Source organism: Sprattus sprattus, assembly GCF_963457725.1.
Source record: "Sprattus sprattus genome assembly, chromosome: 3".
In the NCBI taxonomy this organism is placed as follows: Eukaryota; Metazoa; Chordata; class Actinopteri; order Clupeiformes; family Clupeidae; genus Sprattus; species Sprattus sprattus.
The window spans coordinates 6,084,545-6,096,868 of record NC_137922.1 but is presented as its reverse complement, the minus strand read 5'-3'; the positions used below and the strand labels follow the sequence as shown (position 1 = coordinate 6,096,868).

Sequence of the window (12,324 nt, the reverse complement as noted above, 5' to 3'; positions counted from 1 at the left end):
AGCATACCTTTAGCGAATAGCTATTAATCCTTAATGCACCTTTAAGAAGTCTACACTTTGGAAAATAGGCTAGCGTCTGTATGTCGCGGTCCACAGACCACATTTTAATGCATTCACTCGCAAGGCATTGTGTGTAGATTTTAAAATGTGTTGCACATATCTTTTTTAGGAAACAGTTGTTAGCAAAGGGGACAGCCCTAAAACCTTAATATTAGATTTTCTTTACAGATGTCCGTGGGAAGAGAAGACAGCCAGTTAACACAGACTTGCTCCAAATGGCATTACTTTTTGAGCTTTGGCTATGGAAATTAAGTGTGTGTGCTGAATGCATGTGAATGAAAACATTTGACCGAGTTTCAGTGGAGGCCTTTATCAGTAAGTATAACTTAACAAAAAACTGTTACTTAAATAAGGCATTCATATTCAAACTTAAACAAACAAATAGAAGTTTTGTTAAACAAAAGCACCAGACCTTATCATTAATCACCAATGCTGATGCAAAAACAGTATTAGTGACCTGTAAAATGTTATGAGCTATGAGGTTCAAGAGATATACAAATTGACCATGGAATTTTGAACTGCTCTTCCTGCTGGTTCATCGGCTTGATGTGGTGGTGGTGGCTGCAGCTGTGGTACTTTTGCTTCAAGTGGTGGTCTGTCCAGGATGTCTTCGTTCAGAGGAACTCTTCGCAATTGGGCAATGTTATGAAGAACAATGAAGGCAGATATTATATTGCAGGCCTGCTTCGGCTCCACACGAAGATAGTTCAGGCAGGCAAATCTGCGTTTTAGAACACCATTGATTCGCTCAATTGTTCCCCTTGTTGCGCTCTGTGAATTGTTGTACCTCTGCTGTTAGTCACATGTGGCAGTAGCAAAGGGGGTCATAAGCCACCGTAGAAGTGGGTAGCCACTGTCACCCAGGAGGATACCATCCGGCGCAGTTTGTTGCAGTCTTCTGTAGAGATGACTTTCTCTTAAAATCCGTGCATCATGTACAGAACCAGGCCATCTCACAACACAATTGGTTATTTTAAGGTCAGCCTTCCCTATGAGCTGCACATTAGTACTATGCCGTCCCGTTCTGTTGACAAATTCCCACTCTTTCATGGGGTGCCTGAATGTGTATGTGGGTGCAGCAATAGTGTTAGGCATCCTGGCAATTGAGAAGAATTTTCTCTTGGTTAGTGTAATTTCTTCCTCATTATTTGGAAATCTCACTGAATGCATGACGTATCCTACTGTATACTTTGTCACAGCCAGGCCATCTGCAATGACTTCATAAAAGGATCCACAGGCAAAGAAACGTAGGGCAATAAGTACCTGCTCCTCCACAGTTAAGGCATGACTCCTTCTTGTAGGACGTTGAAGATGTGGGTGAAGACTATCACATATATACAAAATGTCTTCTCTTCTAAATCTAAAACGTGCATAAAGCTCATCATTTGAGTACTGCTCAATGAAATTAGCTCGTTAGACATACTGATGAGGCTTGTATCGTCTCTGACGGTGCCGCAGGACATGTACTATGGATGTCATGTTGCAGAAGCAAAGGTCATTGACCTAACGAGCCCAGTTTTAAAGTCTGTGACCTGTTCTTTCTCACCTGCTTTCAATTTAGCCTTATGGTATTTAATTTCCTTAGTGATAGGGCTTTCTCAGACAACATGGAGAAGAATAAAGGAAGTAATTTTACCACAACAGAGACAACAGCCCTTTTGGAGGGTGTTCGTGCCAATTACAAGGCCCTTTTTGGAGCTTTTAGTGGTCCTGGACAGAGTTCTCTGTCCTCAAAACTAAAAAAAAAAAATGGGCCGACATAACGAGGCCAGTTAATGCCACTGGTAGTGGCCAACGGCGGAGTGTTGAACAGGTTTGGCTTAGGTGGAAAAACTTAAAGCAGAAGGTTACAAATGACCATTCAGAGGCGAAAAACCCCCAAACAGGGAACAAGTCCATAAAACGTGGGGAATTCACTGAAACGGTTTTGGACATCATAGGAGGTGAGATTTCCCATCCTTGTTTGGGATACTGCCAGCTGGTACAGGGAAATCAGTTGATCCCACAGAACCATTAAACCTGTCGACCGAATTGATCACCCTCACCCCTGTGGAGCTGGCATTTGAAGAGCCCAGCACAAGTCAGAGCCCTGTCTTGTAGGAGATGTGGAATCCACCGGCACCACCACCACCATGTAAGCGCAAAAGGCAAGCTGAGAAGGGGGATGGCTACAATGAATTACTGAAGGTGGAAACGGAACGGGCTCAGCAACAAAAAATTCTGACAAATGAACAAATCAAACTGACACTACTTAAACAAGAAGAAGTGAAGTTAAGAATTCAGTTGCTGGAAAAGCAGTTAAAAGATGAATGAAATGTACTGCAGAATGTTAAATAAATCACATTGTTTCTCACTTTGTTGTTGTTAATTGGAGTTTGTAATGTCACTTAGCAATAGTGTAATGTTTATTCTATGTTGCACTTCTGACGCTGATTGGTGAAAGCATTGCAGTAAATGTTTGCAGCGTGCATGTTTGCAGAAAAAAAAGGAACGTGAAAAGGAAATAAGCATTGATCAAACAGCAGTGAAGCGTAGTTGTATTAAACAAAGAACTTTGGGAGCAGTTACACTTTAACTGTTCAAATCTTAACATGTAATCTCCCTCAAATCCACCTCTGAGGTGGGATCAGGGTGATCTTGATTTTTAGGATCAAAGTGATCCAGATTTCCCACTTAAGTTTTGAAATACTCAACAGCAGTTTTTTTTTAATCTGGATCAAAGGCAGGATTGGATTTCCAAATCTGAATCTTCAGAATCAGATTTGCTTTGAAATACCCATTTTTAGGATCTGATCAGGATTTAACCCTCTGGGCGCCACAGTCGACTTTTGTCGACAAGATGCCGCACTGAATAAAACGGTTGTTTTTTTCAAATAGGGTGTCAAACTCCGTTTCTACTCCCATCCACTAGTGGCAGAACATGTTGTACTTCAGTCTACACCAGGAATTACGTCATGTTTATATGTAAAACTGAAGCGAAAAGGCGGGGTAAATCAGTGCGACGAGTTCCAGTGAAGCAGAGAGGTTTTTCACGTTAGCCAGTGTTGAATCATTAGCGCCTGCCGCCTGTACATTAGATTTGCGTAAGATGACGGGCAAAAAACTTACCTGCAATGAAGTGTTGGGGCTTCTTTTCGCTGATCCTGATTCGGAAGAGGAATATAATCCTTTTGAAGATGACGGTGATTCGTTTAGTGACCACGCTTCTGATGATGCCCGGCCTTGCGGTAGTGCAGCCGGGGAAAGTGCGAGTGTCCACCAAGCACAACAAACAAATTATTGCCATGTTCCCAATACATTAGATAGTGTTTCACGGGGGCGGGGTGTAAGTGTGGAAGGTGTCGGTGAAGGGAATGAGCCTGGGGCAGCTGTTGAGGTCCGGTCATTTTACCGCGCTAGCCACCTAGCTTCCCGGTCTCCTGACCATGACAACCATGTTGCTACATTTACCTCAGGTCGCGTTCCTCTTCGTAATGTTGGGGACACAAATGTGGTTCAGTCTTTGCCTGTCACTGGTGGTGTTAGACGGGGGAGAAGTGTGCAGAGGAGAGGAAATGGGCAACGTAGGCACAGGGTGGGGATGGAAAAAGACGGTAGTCCGAGCCCCTCGGCCCGGCGTGCTGGAGGCAGAGGTGGGCGCGGTGTTGCTCGCAGCAGGAGCCGTGTGTAGTCGTAGTGCGCTGCCTGATCAAGACATGAATGCAGGCTTTGAATACGTGACAAATATTGACGATGTTTATCCAAATTGGATCACCCCATTCGAACAGCAAACTGGCTATATAGGACATAGAAACATTACAAATTCAGATTCGGCCCTAGATTTTCTCTCTCTATTCCTCAATGATGAATTTTGGAATTTGCTAGTGACAGAGACAAACAGATATGCCAGTCAGTTTCTTGCCTCCCACCAACTCAAGCCTCACTCCCGATTCCACCAATGGAGTGACGTTACCATCACTGAAATGAAGGCTTTCATTTCACTGCATTTGAGTATGGGTTTAGTGGAAAAGTCTGAAGTGGAGGACTATTGGGCAGAATATTGGCCAACTGCTACACCAGGTTTTGGCAAGGTGATGCCTCGAAATAGATTTGAGATAATAATGTCTTTTCTCCACTTTGTCAACAATGAACAGTACATTGGCAGGGGCCAGCCAGGCCATGACAGATTATTTAAAATTCGGCCAGTGATAAATTTGATTGTCCCCCAGTATTCCCAAGTTTACAGTCCATCGAAACAGCTCTCCCTTGATGAAATGACCATAGCATTCAAGGGCAGATCCACCCTGAAAATGTACAATCCGAACAAGCCTGACAAATACGGGTACAAGGTGTTTGTTGTCAGCGAGGCCAAGTCTGGCTATGTCCTCGAGTGGTCCATGTACACCGGTCAAAGCAGGCCTGGTGAAGGGGAATATGGTGCCACTCACCTAATTGTCCGTGACCTCATGACCCCGTACAGAGGGAGAGGGCATGAGGTTTACATGGACAGTTATTACACGTCGCCAGCTATAGCTGAGGAGCTGGCAAGTTATAACACTGGAGTCTGTGGCACTGTCAGCAGTAAAAGAAAGGGCATGCCCAAGGGCCTAACCAAGGAGCATTTAGCTTTGAAGAAGGGAGATGAGCCCGTCTATATGCGGAAGGGGAAACTTTTGGCCTGTGCTTGGCATGACACCAAGCGGCTGACAATGTTGTCAACACTCCACAGCGTTGGTGGCATTAGGAAAAGCATTAGGACCAAACACAGTGCCACTGGGTTTAGGGACATCTGTAGGCCTGTGTGTGTCGACGAATACAATTCATTTATGGGGGGTGTCGACACCGCAGACCAAAGGATGAAAACATATCTCTTTCCTCATAGGTCAACAAAGTGGTACATGAGGATCTTCAATGCCCTCCTCAGTATCTCGATGGTAAATGCGCACATCATTTACACCCGCACCACTGCTGCTCCCCACAAGCCCCTGAAAGTATTCATTCAGGATATTATCACTGGCCTACTGGATGGCTACAGCAGGAAAGAGACCAACAAAGGTCGCAAGTCATCCTCACTGGGGGACTTGCCAGGGAGACTTACAGAGCGTCACTTCATCCACAATGCAGATGATAAGCCAGACTGTGTTGTGTGCTCTGATCGGTCCCGCCCTAAAGGCCGCCGTCAGACACATTTCAGGTGTAGGCAGTGTGGAGTGGCTCTGTGTGTGCCCTGCTTTGAAAGGTACCACACCATCAAGCACTACAAAAAGTGTCAACTGGATGAATAGAAAATCATTACCACTAGGCCTACCTACTCATTTCTCCCAGTCACTCATAAGTAATTACTTCTTGTTTTGCCATTTCCCCTGGGCATTTTTCTTACTGCATAATAGGCTGTATCCTTACTATGTTTGTGTTCTTGTGATTTGAATGTCTTTGTCAGTGAAAAAAACACAAAAACCAACAAAAAAACAAACAAAAACAAAAAACCTTAAAAAAAAAAATACTAACGTTGTCTGTCGTCTTGTCTCGTCACCTCACTCATGATCTGTGCCTTGCCGTGGCGAGTGAGCTTTCAAACTAAACGGGTCTTGTCTAATTTTTGTTTGTTTGTCATAAAAGTCATATAGGGCTATATTTGCTCCACATGGAATCTGAGCGCCTACATAATAAATGGAAAATCTTTTTAGCAAAAGAACAGCCTATGCTACCTGCATACATTCATGCACATAGCCTAAATACATTCGGTTTGTTTCTGCCATTTATTGCTCATAATTATTAAATAATCTTTATTATTTAGATAGATAAGTTTGCTATTTACTATTTACCAGATTATTCAGTATTGTGCTTTATAACATGTACAAGGTGAGGGCCATTTTGGAAGTGGAAACTAATACATTTTACCATTCAAATATGTGTCATTTCGTGAAAATTCTATAATCCAAGATGGCCGCCACCCTATGACGTCATACTATGCAAATTAGATGGGTACATTTAGTCTCCACATAAACTTTAGGTCATACTAAACATTTCTCTAATTTACAGAAAGTCTCTTATCTATTATAATTTCTAAGTTATGGCCTTTTGAAATTAAGATGTCAAATCGGAACATTTCAGAGAAAAACCTCTGGCGCCCAAAGGGTTAATCCAATCCAGGTGGATTAATCCTGTGGGACAATTTTGAAATACCGGCCCCAGGAGACTGTGAATTAAATTAGTTTCATCATGAAAGTGTTCATTTTATACCAGAATCTACAGTGATATTTTTAAAGTTACTGCTGAGTGAAGACCAATCATGGCCATGCACTGAACTGTAATTAGAATGTCTTTTATATTTGATAGGCACCAATCCACCAGCCCCAATCTGTGTGAGTTGGGAAATGATCACCAAATGGAGGATGAGGTGCAAACTGAAAACTAGGAACAGAGATGCCCAAGACATGAACTCGCTTAACCAAGCAGAAACTCACTGGAACACCTTTAGCCTGAGTGAGTCCAACTTAATAATTACCAGTGTACAAGACAGAGAGGCTGACATTCTCTGAGGTAGATTATCATGAGGAACAGGTGTTTATTTTAGTTTATTTAGCTGACTTCCTAACCCAGTACAGTAGTCTGTAATTAAGTGACACTAATGTCTTGTAAATTATGTTGCAGGGTGGCTGGGCTCTGTCAGTGTGGAGGAGTGGGCAGAGACCGGTGCCTGACTTCAGCCCCTATGAGACAATTAACACCCTCTCCAGCTACATGGACGAGTCAACAATACAAATTACTACAAGGAAAAATAATTACAGAAGGAGGGTGTCTAGATCGCAAAGTGAAACTGTGAATCTCTGATCATCAGGATGTGTAGGAAGCTTGGGTCATTCCGTTGATTCATGAAGGAATCAACTGAGTTGAATTAATGTCCGTACTCTCTTGCACAAGTTTAAGGCCCCTCTGAAGGAGACACTAGAGAAAGCTGCCATCTTACTTGACTTTGGACAACATGTCCAACTGCAGAACACAGTACCCCAGGCTGGACCACTGTCCCAGGAGACTCCATTCATTCAAGGAAGGAGCCTAGAGGAGCTCCATGGCATCTCCCATTCTGGAGTGAATGCCCTGCCATGTACCACCAGTGGTCATGTTGAGGACTGCGACAGCAGAGGTCGGAGAAAGAAACAGGCTAAGCCTCACCGTGTCATGCCCAGCAAAAGGCAGACTTCAAGGTCCTGATTGTCCCACAGGCTGCGCTCTTCTGCTCTCCAGCACTTCCCTGTAGCATCAGTCAGATTTGGGGACATCCAGCCATGGTCCTACCAGGAGAAATGCAGAGCAGAATGATGTAAAGAAGTTTAGTCCGCTGGACATAGACATCCCCAATGAGTGGTCAACAGCTCCTAGGGAGAAAGAGGACATTTTCTTTCCTCATCTAAATGATTCTTCTTACAAAGCTGAGGTACCATGAATATGCTTAATGTCCGTACATGTTAGGAGATTATGTTAATGTGTTGCAAAATTATAAGATAAGTAGAGCTTTGAAAAAGAACGCGTTAACGCGTTATGATTAATGTAGCGCCCCTCATGCCCTTGACGATGGCATGACCTTGTAATTCAACTAACCTTTTACAGTGGGCGCTCCCCAAGTTCTGTAAAACAATTATGTACACTATATGAGTGATAAACCCTTACAGTGTTTGTTTTAATCTTATAGTGTTCCTTGCATGAACTCTTTTCACCACCATTAAGCAATCGTAATTTCCCTATTAATATACATATAATTTCCAAATCCTAAATACACTAACCCTTCAGTATAGCAATCAAAAATGAAACACACAATATCCTCTTTTTAAGTAAAATCAGAAATGTTTACTTGTGTAAAGTATTCAGCTTAACCGTAGGTCACCTTGACCGTTGACGCTATTTCAAAGCTAGGTAGACCACAAACGAACGGCCGCTTCGCTTAAGAGCAAACAAAAAGGTGCTAGCAGATGAACAAACCTTTCCCTCAAGGCGTTGGGAAAACGTGTTTGAAGGACGATGGAAAGTCCGGTGTGACTCTCTTATGATGGACTAAAAAGGTGAAAAAGGAGTAATTATGACTCTCTTATGATGGACTGGCTCAAAACGCAAGAAAAATAAACCTTAAGAGAGTCACTGTTACTTTACCTGAAGAGAGTCACTGTTACTTTCCTTGGTTAACTGTTTTGTTGCCAAAGACTGCAGAGGCTAAGAGCTTGATGGACCCGGGAAACTGGCGTCCCATCACCATTAGCTCGATGCTACTAAGGCTTTTCTCGAGGCTATTACACGGGCGGCTGTCGAGAGCGTGCCCAATAAATGTGAGGCAACGAGGCTTTATAAGATCACCAGGCTGCTCGGAAAATCTCCACATTCTCCAGAGTGTAATTAACACCAGTCGGAAAAACAAGATACCACTAGCTGTGGTGTTTGTAGACGTCGCGAAGGCGTTCGATACTGTCTCTCAAGACCACCTCCTGGCAGTCCTAATTGACAGAGGACTCGACAAGCACATAATAAACATGATCCGGAACTCTTACACGGACGGAGTGACGAGATTGGAAGTTGGTGGGAAGAAGTCAGACCCCATCAGCATGAGAGTTGGTGTTCGTCAGGGGGACCCGCTCTCACCCCTCATGTTCAACTTGGCTGTGGACCCCCTCCTCTGTACCCTTTAATCCGTTGGAAAGGGATTTTCCTCAGCCGGAACAAGTCTGGTGTCGATGGCATTCGCAGACGACCTGGTGTTGCTGAGTGATTCCTGGGACGGGATTCAACTCAACTTGGAAATCCTAAACAAATTCTGTGGTCTGACCGGACTGACAGTCCACCCAAGAAAAAGTTTTTCAGCTTTTTCCTGTCTCCACGCAAAACGAGGTGGTCCGTTCAGATGGAGGTCAATTCATGCCCCCCATGGACAGTAGGGGGAGGAGGCATTGACATGGTTGATCAGGATCGGACAGTGAGGTACCTCGGAGTTCAGATAGGGCCGAAGCAAGGGATCTTTCGGGAGGACCTGTTGGTGGAACTCAAAAACTTGCTGGACAAGGTGGGTGCAGCCCCATTAGAGCTACTCAAAAAAAAAAAAAGGGCTACATTGTCAATGTGAGCGACGTCTCTTCTCCTCCCTTCTCGTCTGGCAACCGCTTGCGGCTTCGGGCCCACTAACAATCTGTTCTCTGTCCGCAGGTAGACGACCACAAAACCGCGCGAGCGTTTGATGCGGCGCAATTGTTCTTGTGGCCCGACGAATTCAAATGGCTCAGGGAATGGGTCGCTTTGAGGAAAACCGCCCAGCCCAAGGCCCCAAAGAATGGGCTGTTTTTTTTTTTTACATCTGGCAAGGGCCCGGCCAAGGACCTCGACACCTCCCTCAAGGCGGCCTGGAGGGAAATGGGTCTTCTGGGCGCGTCCACCTTCACGGACATCAGGACGGCGGTGTCGGCGCACGCAAATCATTTTTTCACGGCCGAGGTGCGTGGCACTATGACACGGTTCATGTGCCACGACACCGAGACCGCTGACAAATTGTACGCGTTGTCGCTCGACGCCGCCCAGTCCAAAAAAATGAGGCAGAACTTCGAGGACATGATGGCCGGGACCTTTTTGTGCTGCAAATCGCAACCGTTTCTACGTTTTTTTCAGCGCCTTTGTTGCCAGCCTCTACGGCCACCGCCCGGGCGTCATTGCCAACATGCACCTTGACCAAGTTACGCCCGACTCACATTGCTGCGTTGGAAGGCGTTGATGCAACGGACGGTGGAGGAGGAGTTTGGCGCATGGGGTTCTGTTGATAACGGAGACGTTATAGTGATATTGACAGGTCAACAAACCAATCACGTCACTAGTGAGCTTTTACCCTGTGAGTAGTAGCATGCTAACCCTAACCCATCATTAGACAGTGTGCTCAGACACCTCGCAAATCCTATGATACGTATTTCTCAGTTACAATAAAGGGGTTTTTACATTGTACAGTGTCTATTTCTCGGTAACTTTTAAAAAATCTAACCAAAAAAAAGTCAAACAACCAACTTGTAGGTACAAATACGACCATCTACGGAGTTTGGCAGCCATGTTTTTTTTAGTTTGCCGCTCTGTAGACGTGAGCATATTCGGGATATGATTGGCTAGTGCCTGTGCTGTCAGTTATGCTTGAAAGGCAATATGATTGGCTGACGCATGCATTGCCTGTCAAAGTTGAACCTTCTTCAACTCTTGTCGCGGGCAAAGCATGAAACGCAACGCACGCGAACCAAACGGAGCCACAATTCAGTTCGGCAAAGGATGACGTCACCCCATGCAAAGTGAATGGGGATGCGTTAACCCTGACGCATCAACGCCTTCCAACGCAGCAATGTGAGTCGGGCGTTATGGAGGCAGCGTCCGCGGGCTGCAAGGAAGAGGGCTACATTGTCAATGTGAGCGACGTCTCTTCTCCTCCCTTCGCGTCTGGCAACCGCTTGCGGCTTCGGGCCCACTAACAATCTGTTCTCTGTCCACAGGTAGACGACCACAAAACCGCGCGGGCGTTTGGGGTGGCGCAATTGTTCTTTTGGCCCTACGAATTCAAATGGCTCAGGGAATGGGTCGCTTTGAGGAAAACCGCCCAGCCCAAGGACCTCAACACCTCCCTCAAGGCGGCCTGGAGGGAAATGGGTCTTCCGGGCCTGCCCACCTTCACGGACATCAGGACGGCGGTGTTGGCGCACGCAAAACATTTTTTCACGGCCGAGGTGCGTGGCACTATGACACGGTTCATGTGCCACGACAACGAGACTGCTGACAAATTTTACGCGTTGTCGCTCGACGCCGCCCAGTCCAAAAACATGAGGCAGAACTTCAAGGACATGATGGCCGGGCCCTCCTCGCCTGCCCAAGCCACAGACACCGCGAAGGCCGGCCGCTCCTCCGGCAAGAGGAGCCACAAAACACAGCGACCTCCAGCAGCGACAGCGATGAGGAAGAGCCACCCACCTACCAGGAGTCTGGTTCCTCCTGCCTGGAGGAGGAAAGGAGAGAGATGGCAGAATCCGATGAATCGGATCAACAGGAGCAGGTGAGCCCAGCACCAACAAAGCTATATCTGTTTCTCATTGTCTTTGTTCCATCCCTCACCCAATTTTTTTTGACACTGCTCCATGTAGACGCGATGGAAAAAAATATCCATGTGAAAAATGAATCCGGATTCAGACAATCCAGGCTTCGTGTAAACGAGGCCTAAGTTTCTCAACACTGCGTGCATGAAATTAGACTTATCTGATAGTGATAAAATCACATAATAAAATTAAATTTACTTTTAAGGAATAGACTTTTGTCCAATTTTGACAGACTCTTTGGTGTTTTCATATTTTTTGTTCTTCAGTAAGTCGTCACAGCATGATAGGACAACTATTTTTATAACCTTTTGTCAACTATGAAATGAATGCTTCTTGTACTGAAGGGAGACATACAGAAAACCCACCCTGGTGGTGAGTAACCTTGTTTCAGTGTGATGTCCTGTGTGTCACGCCTTTTCTCATTTGGGTAATCTAGGTTGCCATTGGCCGACACCCGGTATAAAAGACTTCCTCATTGCCTCCCGTGGCAGCACGCTGAAGGATCGCCATTCTGGAGAACGCAGTCATTTTTGAAGTTAAGCTACTTGTGAACATGCGGGCCTTTGGCCGCCCTGACTCCGCTGGACCGTCGCGCAGCCTCACCGTGCTGCCTGGCCCCAGCTTTTTCGTGGACTTTGTCTTTTCGTTTGTGTCTGCCCTACTGTCATTTGTTTGCCCGACCAGCTGCTTGGTCACACGTGTGATCTCTTTGGAATAAAAAAAAAAAAACACTTTGAGCAAACAGCAGTCTCTGTGTCTGTATCAATCTCTGCGACAAACTTGAATGTAGTTCTTCACAAGTAGGTGGTTTTGATGGACAAGAATAATTATGAGTTGTGGGTAACAAAGTTTTTGTGCTTCCTTCATGGGATGATGGAAGCCATAGCCAGATGAAGATGATGAAAATAACGACAATATTACAAAACGAGGAAGCCTTTGCCGAATTGATACAGTTTATGGATGATACATATTTCTCTCCGGTCATAAGAGAAGCAACTAACAACGTTCAAAAAGCTTTGACAGTTTTGGGGGACCATTACACAATAATGTTTGCTGAGTTTAAAACCAAGCTGAGAAGTTGGGTATACCGAGAAGTTTCGCACCGCGCACATATCCTATCAAGGCTATACAATTAAGGCACCTAGATTAAGGCCGAATCTCGATTCTTCTCCTTGCCCCTTTTGCTTAG

General features: G+C 45.2%; 1 pseudogene across 1 annotated transcript; it reads right to left on the bottom strand.

Annotated features, from left to right (window-relative positions):
• Window positions 1-543: 543 nt before the first annotated feature.
• On the bottom strand, window positions 544-3,346 carry LOC308362594 (putative nuclease HARBI1; annotated as a pseudogene). Its single transcript has 3 exons — window positions 3,169-3,346; window positions 1,820-1,893; window positions 544-1,452 (listed from the first exon to the last, which is right to left on the bottom strand). The product of its transcript is annotated as a putative nuclease HARBI1 (transcript).
• Between the last annotated feature and the right edge of the window lie 8,978 nt (window positions 3,347-12,324).